The sequence below is a fragment of the Octodon degus genome, unplaced genomic scaffold (genome assembly GCF_000260255.1).
Source record: "Octodon degus isolate 3935 unplaced genomic scaffold, OctDeg1.0 scaffold00039, whole genome shotgun sequence".
Lineage (NCBI taxonomy): Eukaryota > Metazoa > Chordata > Mammalia > Rodentia > Octodontidae > Octodon > Octodon degus.
The window spans coordinates 7,787,164-7,793,887 of NW_004524615.1; positions in this window are offsets into that span (position 1 = coordinate 7,787,164).

Here is a 6,724-nt window from a genome sequence, read left to right on the forward strand (position 1 = left end):
TCTTCATTTGGGTCACCGAGATATGTACCCATGCCCTTATGTACAGTAGTAAATGTGGAATAAACAAGGACAATGAAATGATGTTATCACAAGCCAAGAACAAAAACATCAACTGGTTATTCAGGGGAATTATTACTATTGAAGTAGTTGTCCAGACTTTGTCCAAAATCAGACAATAAAACTGAAATATGTTCAGTGAAGTAACCATCCATGTACTCATTTTAATGTCTATATTTGTATTTTACAAATGTATAAAATGGTAATTCTAACAATGTACTCATAGCTTAAATGGGTAGAAACAAATCCTTGTAATTCATTTCACTCTTATTCAAGCTGAAAGATTTAAAATAATCAATTCTTTAGGTCCTACATCTAGATAATTTGTACTTCTGAGTTCCTTGAAATAATTAAGTCAACTTATTTTTATCACATTTCTGATAAAATGGCTGATTTAATCTTTAGTTCATACTCAGAAATTTTAAAAAATTATACTATCGTTAACATATCTTTAAAAACAGTAATAAAATTGAAATGTCCCAAAGTCACTTCATTGTGAAAGATTATATTTTTTGGAAATCCTTTCGATATAATTTGCCCTCAGCAAGAGTGTGGCAGTTTCCCAAACAAGTGATAGAACCTGAATTTTCTTTTTCTTTTGTTTTGTTTTCTTTTTTCTTTTCTTTTCTTTTTTTTGGGGGGGTACTGGGGTTTGAAGTCAGGACATTGACCTTGCCAGGTAGGTGCTTAAGCTGTTAAATGCTCTCTCCCCAGGACCTGGATTTTCTCCTCCTGAACCTTTGCAATTACAGAAAATAAGGAAATAAGAAAGAAAAGGTTGCTGCATGTGTGCCTCAGACGAGGCTGACACGTGACCGATCTCTTGGCCCTCACACAGCCCTTGTCTTCAGATGATCTGTCCTTTGATGACACTCAGGTTTGCCAGCCTTGTGAGAAATGGACTTATGAGAAAATATTGCCCAGAGAGCTCAAGAGCTGATGCTTTGCAGGACGTCAAGTTCTGCTAAATTGAAAATTCATAAAAGAAATCAATTTCAGTGGCTTTTAGGCTCCTAACACATTGACTCTTTAAATTGAAATGATAAACAGAATATCAAATCTTTTGTAAATTTAATTTACCCAATGTGAAAATTAAGTCAGTATGTTGACTGCATATGCATCTACTATTATAAGAAAGTATTACTTAACAGGTATTTTGCTATTATAAGGAAGTATTACTTAACAGGATGATTTTACTTTCTAGCTAATGAACTTTTATTGGGCTTGTTACAAACACTTCATTAAGACAGCATGGATAGGTACATGCCCAGTTAGATGTGAACTTACAGATTACATGTCAATTTATAGATATCTGTTTCCAAAAAAATGTGAATAATTACTATCTTTTACAAAGATGAAAAACAAAGGTTACAATCCCACAACTTACAGAGCACTTTTTAGCTTTATGTCTTTTTGCATACTCACTTCTGTATCACTGTAAACTGTTTGCTTAAGTTTAACCCGTTGAATTGTCTTTAAACATTCTATTATTTATTTATTCCTTGATTCATATTGAAGAAAATATTTGATGAATTTACATTAGTATGATACTCATATTTCTACCTCAGAATAAATACATTTTGACATGAATGACCTAATCGTACTTCACGCTGAATGGAGTTGGTGTGCCAGAGAAAATGTCAGGAGTACGAATTTCCAAAAATTCTCACCAAAATAAGACTAAAGTAAGAGGAAACTGGCAAAAGTGTTCAAGATCAACATTTTTGGGACTCCTGATGGTAGCAAGGGCCTTGCAGTATTCCAGAGTGTCTAATGAGCTGTAGGACTTTCTGGGAGCGCTGAGAGCTTTGGGACATTGCTACTGAGCTTACTCATCTCCACTTTCCCCAGATCTGCAAGATCCCTTGAAGGCAGAGGCCTCCCCCATGATGCAAGCAAGAGGCCTGGAAGCCAATGGGGAGCAGGGCAGTGTTGGGCCCTTTCAAAGCCTCACTCCAGAAGCACAATCACTGTCCCTGTTAGGTGTTTGCCATAGAGTGTGTCGTACATAGAAATCTCCATTTAGCTGCATTCAAAACTGACCCAGGGAAAAGCACTTCCTGTATGTCTGTTGAAAAAGTTGGGAAGTATTATTTGATCTCACAGTTTTCCACAGTGCTGTGTAAGAGTTGGAGAAAACAAAGGAACAGAAGGACTAGAAAGGAAAGCTGAATGTTGAGTCCCCATAAGGTTTTGAGTAACTGGGATATCTGGAGCTCCAGAAGAGCACATACCTAGAGCTGCACACCGATCAAAAGGCACTTGAGAGGGGTCTCGGCCACAGCACAAGCTGACCAACAGACTAGGTGGAATCACAAAGTGAAGCCGACCCAAGAGCTGTTGGCTATATGTGACATGATAACCATCACAGTCACAGCACACTGGGGCAAGGCGGGAGTCAATCATTCCAAGCACTCAAGGATGCTCCTGATCAAGGATGGGTTAACAACTGAATTAAACACCTGAAATTTCAGAAGCCACACATGTCAAAAAATGTAGACGGTATAGTTAGCTTAGAGAAATGGCTAAACAAACAAACTCCACCAAAAACAAACAATTAGCATCAGTGAACCCTGAGGACACAGATGTCCTGATTTGTGGAGATTCTTACACCTTATCATTTAAGAGGTCCAGTTTTCAGCTAACACAACAATGATATGAAATGCACCAGTAAAGCTTCACTCATACACAGAAATAACATCCACACTGAAGCTGTTCTGTGGAAGCCCAAGCACTAACTACACAAGAATAAAAAAAAAAATAAAAAAAGGTGAAGAGTCTAGGTATATACTATAATCAAAAAATAAGAAAAATAACAATAATACCCCAGAAAGTAAACTACAAAAGATGTACATTTGGAAATAGTACTAGATAACAATTCTACAATTAAAAAATAAAATGGTTATAAATATAGCCACATTACAATTCTTTATTCATGAAAATGGGTTAATTAATGTTGTTTAGTTTGAAAGAAGAAATAACAGTAAAAATTAAGAGAATTTCAGTGAGGGGGGCTCTATAAAGTGGTCGTGTCTATAGAGTAATATTCACCTTTACCATTTTGCTATTATATTCATAATGAAAGTCTAGTGGGCAAACATAGGAAGCATTATGTAAAGAATATTGGGAAAACAATGATGCACTTTTTTTCAGATTTGAAGAAAAATTTACCTTATGCATTCAAGAAGCTCAACCTAGTTGAAACAGTATAAAGTTGAAGATGACCCTGCCTAGGCACATGAAAACCAAACTATCAAAGACAGAGACAATCTTGATAGAAAAGAAGCTTTACAAATGATTCTCAATAAGATTAACAGCTAGTATTTTTAATTTGTAGTGGTCAGAACCCAACAGAAGGTCATATTCAAAGTAATGATATAAAACACTACTATGCTTAAGCTTTACATCCATGAAAGTATACTTTAAAGAGTGAAGTTAAAAAATTACTGGCATATTCTGAGGAAGAAAACTGAGAAATTTAAGAATGACCAAGAAAAATAAGGAAATAAAGCTTCACATTACTAAAATCAAAGCTGTAAGTAGGTACTTTAATAGAATCATCAGCAAAACCAAAGATTACAAAATAGCACTATGAATAATTATACACCGTCAAATTAGATAAAGAAAGTGGAGTGTAAAAATTCCTAAAATTCATTAAGCAATAAAACTTACTCAAGAAGAAATAGAAATCCTAAGTGGCCTCATAACAGATAAAATGATTGAATTAAATCTCACAAATATTCTCACAAGAAAGAGCCTAGGGCATATGATAGCTTTTCTGATAAATTAATTGAAAATTCTATCTATGGGAGAATTAACACCAGAAAAATGAAAAAGGAAATGAAATTTCCTTATTATGTGATGCAGTGTTACTGTTACAACAAAAGTAGGTAGGCCCACAGAACCAGCTGAGCACCAAGACTGGAGGGATCACAAAGAGAAGCAGACTTCAGAGCTGCTGGCTGCACAGAGAGAATTTAAGCAAACTACAGGCCAAAGTCACTTATGAATATTGGTGCAAAACTTTAAGAGCAACAACAACAACAAATCAAAACAACAAATTGAATTCAGTAGCTTATACACTGTACAGCAGTAGAATTTATCCTGGTAATATGTGGTTTCCTCAGTGTGAGAAAATCAGCAAAACAATCCATTTTGTAGACTAAAGGAGAAGCCAAGTGATTCACTAACAAACACAGGAAAAGCCTTTGACCAAATAGTATGTTGTCGCAAGCAGTTCTATCCTCCAGTTCTAACTGTTCATTTTCTCTTTATTGAGCAAATCTGTTTTGTTAATAGACAGCATCTTGAATAACTTTCACATAGTTTCTGTGCAAAAACAACAGAAGCAATAGTCATGAATTGATTTTGGAATCACTTTCCAAGAAATGTATTCCTGGGCTGCTTATTGAAAGATAGAAATCAGCCAGATCTTGCCTGGTGGGGTGGGGACCTCATATGAAAGAATGAGAAGTGAGATCAGCACTCAAGAGTCCTGACTGAGAAAGTTTTGCAACGTTTCTGAGTACTGTTTTTAACCTTTGAAAGAATTTATCAGGAGAAAGTTGATAAAATAGCTATGCAATTCACTTTGACCATTCCTTAGGATTTTTTCAAGTGTACTCTTGGCTTTTGATTATTTAGTATATATTTAAATAAATAATGGTCTGATTACATTGAAATGTCAATTTTTCTAACATGAATACAAAAGAAGTGATTTATACAGGTCAGAGAAATGTATTTTGAATTACAATGATATAGATTTTTACATAAACTTTTTTGATTTCCATAAAATAACTATTTCTAATAACCTCTCCATAAGCATTTTAAAGCACTGCAACTAGTTTCTCTGATACATTCCCAAATAATAGAGAAAATGAAATACTTACTGAATACTAGTACATGAGACTTTGTTAAGGTCTTACATCATGGAGTAATAAATATCTACAGTTATAAATGTACTCTTACAAAGTTGTGTGTGTGTATGCAACTGTGTGTATGTGTTTGTATGTGTGTGTAGAAAAGAAGAGTTAGAAAACAGGATGGAAAAAGACCTTCATCACTCATGATTCCACTTGTTTTTTTAATGAACTTTAATAGTTTTTCAGTAAACTGATTTCATTGTTAAACACTAATAAAAGTAGTTATTATATTTTATAATAAAGGACATAAAATGTTGGGATGGGAAGCCACAATATTGTTCCTAGTTTGCAAAAAGGAATAAAAGCAGGAAATGAAGTGTACACAAACAGAACAATATGTAGTGTTTTCTTTAGGCAGTACAGAAATTACATAGATGTTATAGAAGTTTTGTTTTATAAAGTAAAATTATGAAGAATACTTCAAAAATTCAATTTTCAAAATTATTGAAGTTGAATCCATACTACAGAATTCTGAAGATTTTTATCACATTTTGGCTTTATACACTTAAAATATAAGTCTATCAAAATTGTACAATAGGTATGCTGAATTTGATACAAGTATCTTTATGTAATGAAACCATTGTTTGAAGGTAAAATTGTAGTCTTTTTTTCTATTGACTTTAGTAAAAGCTGCTGATACTAATTACATAGATGCAGAAGACAAGGAGAAATATAAAGGAAAATAAAATTGTAGTTTCCTCTCCCAAATTCAAGCCTAACAAAAACTTGACATTTCTCCATTAGAAGTATGCCAGTTTAATGGAGTTAAATGTTTAAGGGAGAACGTAATTGAAACTCTGCCTTAGGATTATTTGAAACTGAAGCCTCAGAGTTCTACTTTGAAGAGTAACATAGGCTAAAATGGAGACCTGAACAAGGAGGAATTGAAAGTCACACACAATCTTTATTAAGCAGTATTATTTTCCATAATTTTACTGAGAACTAAATAGCAATGAGACGGTTCCAAATCAAATTGGTAGGACAGTTCCAATAATTAACACATTACTGTCTTCCTAATGGTTATTTGTTGTACAAGATGCAGACAAGATATCCTATTTACAAACACTATTAGAACAAATATCTCTGCTTATTGAATTAAGAGAATGTAGCTACATATCTATCCTAACCATTTTGAATACACAGATACAAAATGGACATTCATCTGTATCACTTTTCTTTTGTTTAGTTCTGTAATTTAAGTATTATAAGTGTGTGAACTCAGCAAAATGTTTCAAATAGTCCAGTAGTCCATAGTAGTATTGGGTCTTCTGCTTGACTGGCAATGTCAAAAATTGTTGACCTGAGTCCCCTACAGCTCAACACAACAATATGGCTTTACTTCTTATACTTTGTTTTTATACTTTTCTGCTGGATGGTTAAGGCCAAGATAAAGCAAGACCTATGTAACAAGAATTGTAGCTTTTGTATCTGATAAGGTCAGTCAAATCCCCTCAGGATTTATCCTGAGACCCTGTACCTGAGATTTTAGATCCTTTGTCAGTGTCAGCCATGTAGATGAGTCACAGCCATTGTTTGGCCAATTTACTCTCTGTGAAAGCATGAGAAATGTTTTCCCTCTATGTGACTCTCCTTAGGCACACTCTATATCATCAATCACTTTCCTTTTTGGCGCTATAATCTCCTTAATCAGAAAATTTGGGACACAACTGAATTACATGACATTACAGTACAAATTTTCATATGTCCTGAGTCTTTATTGACTTGGAAGGCTAGGGCCAAAATGT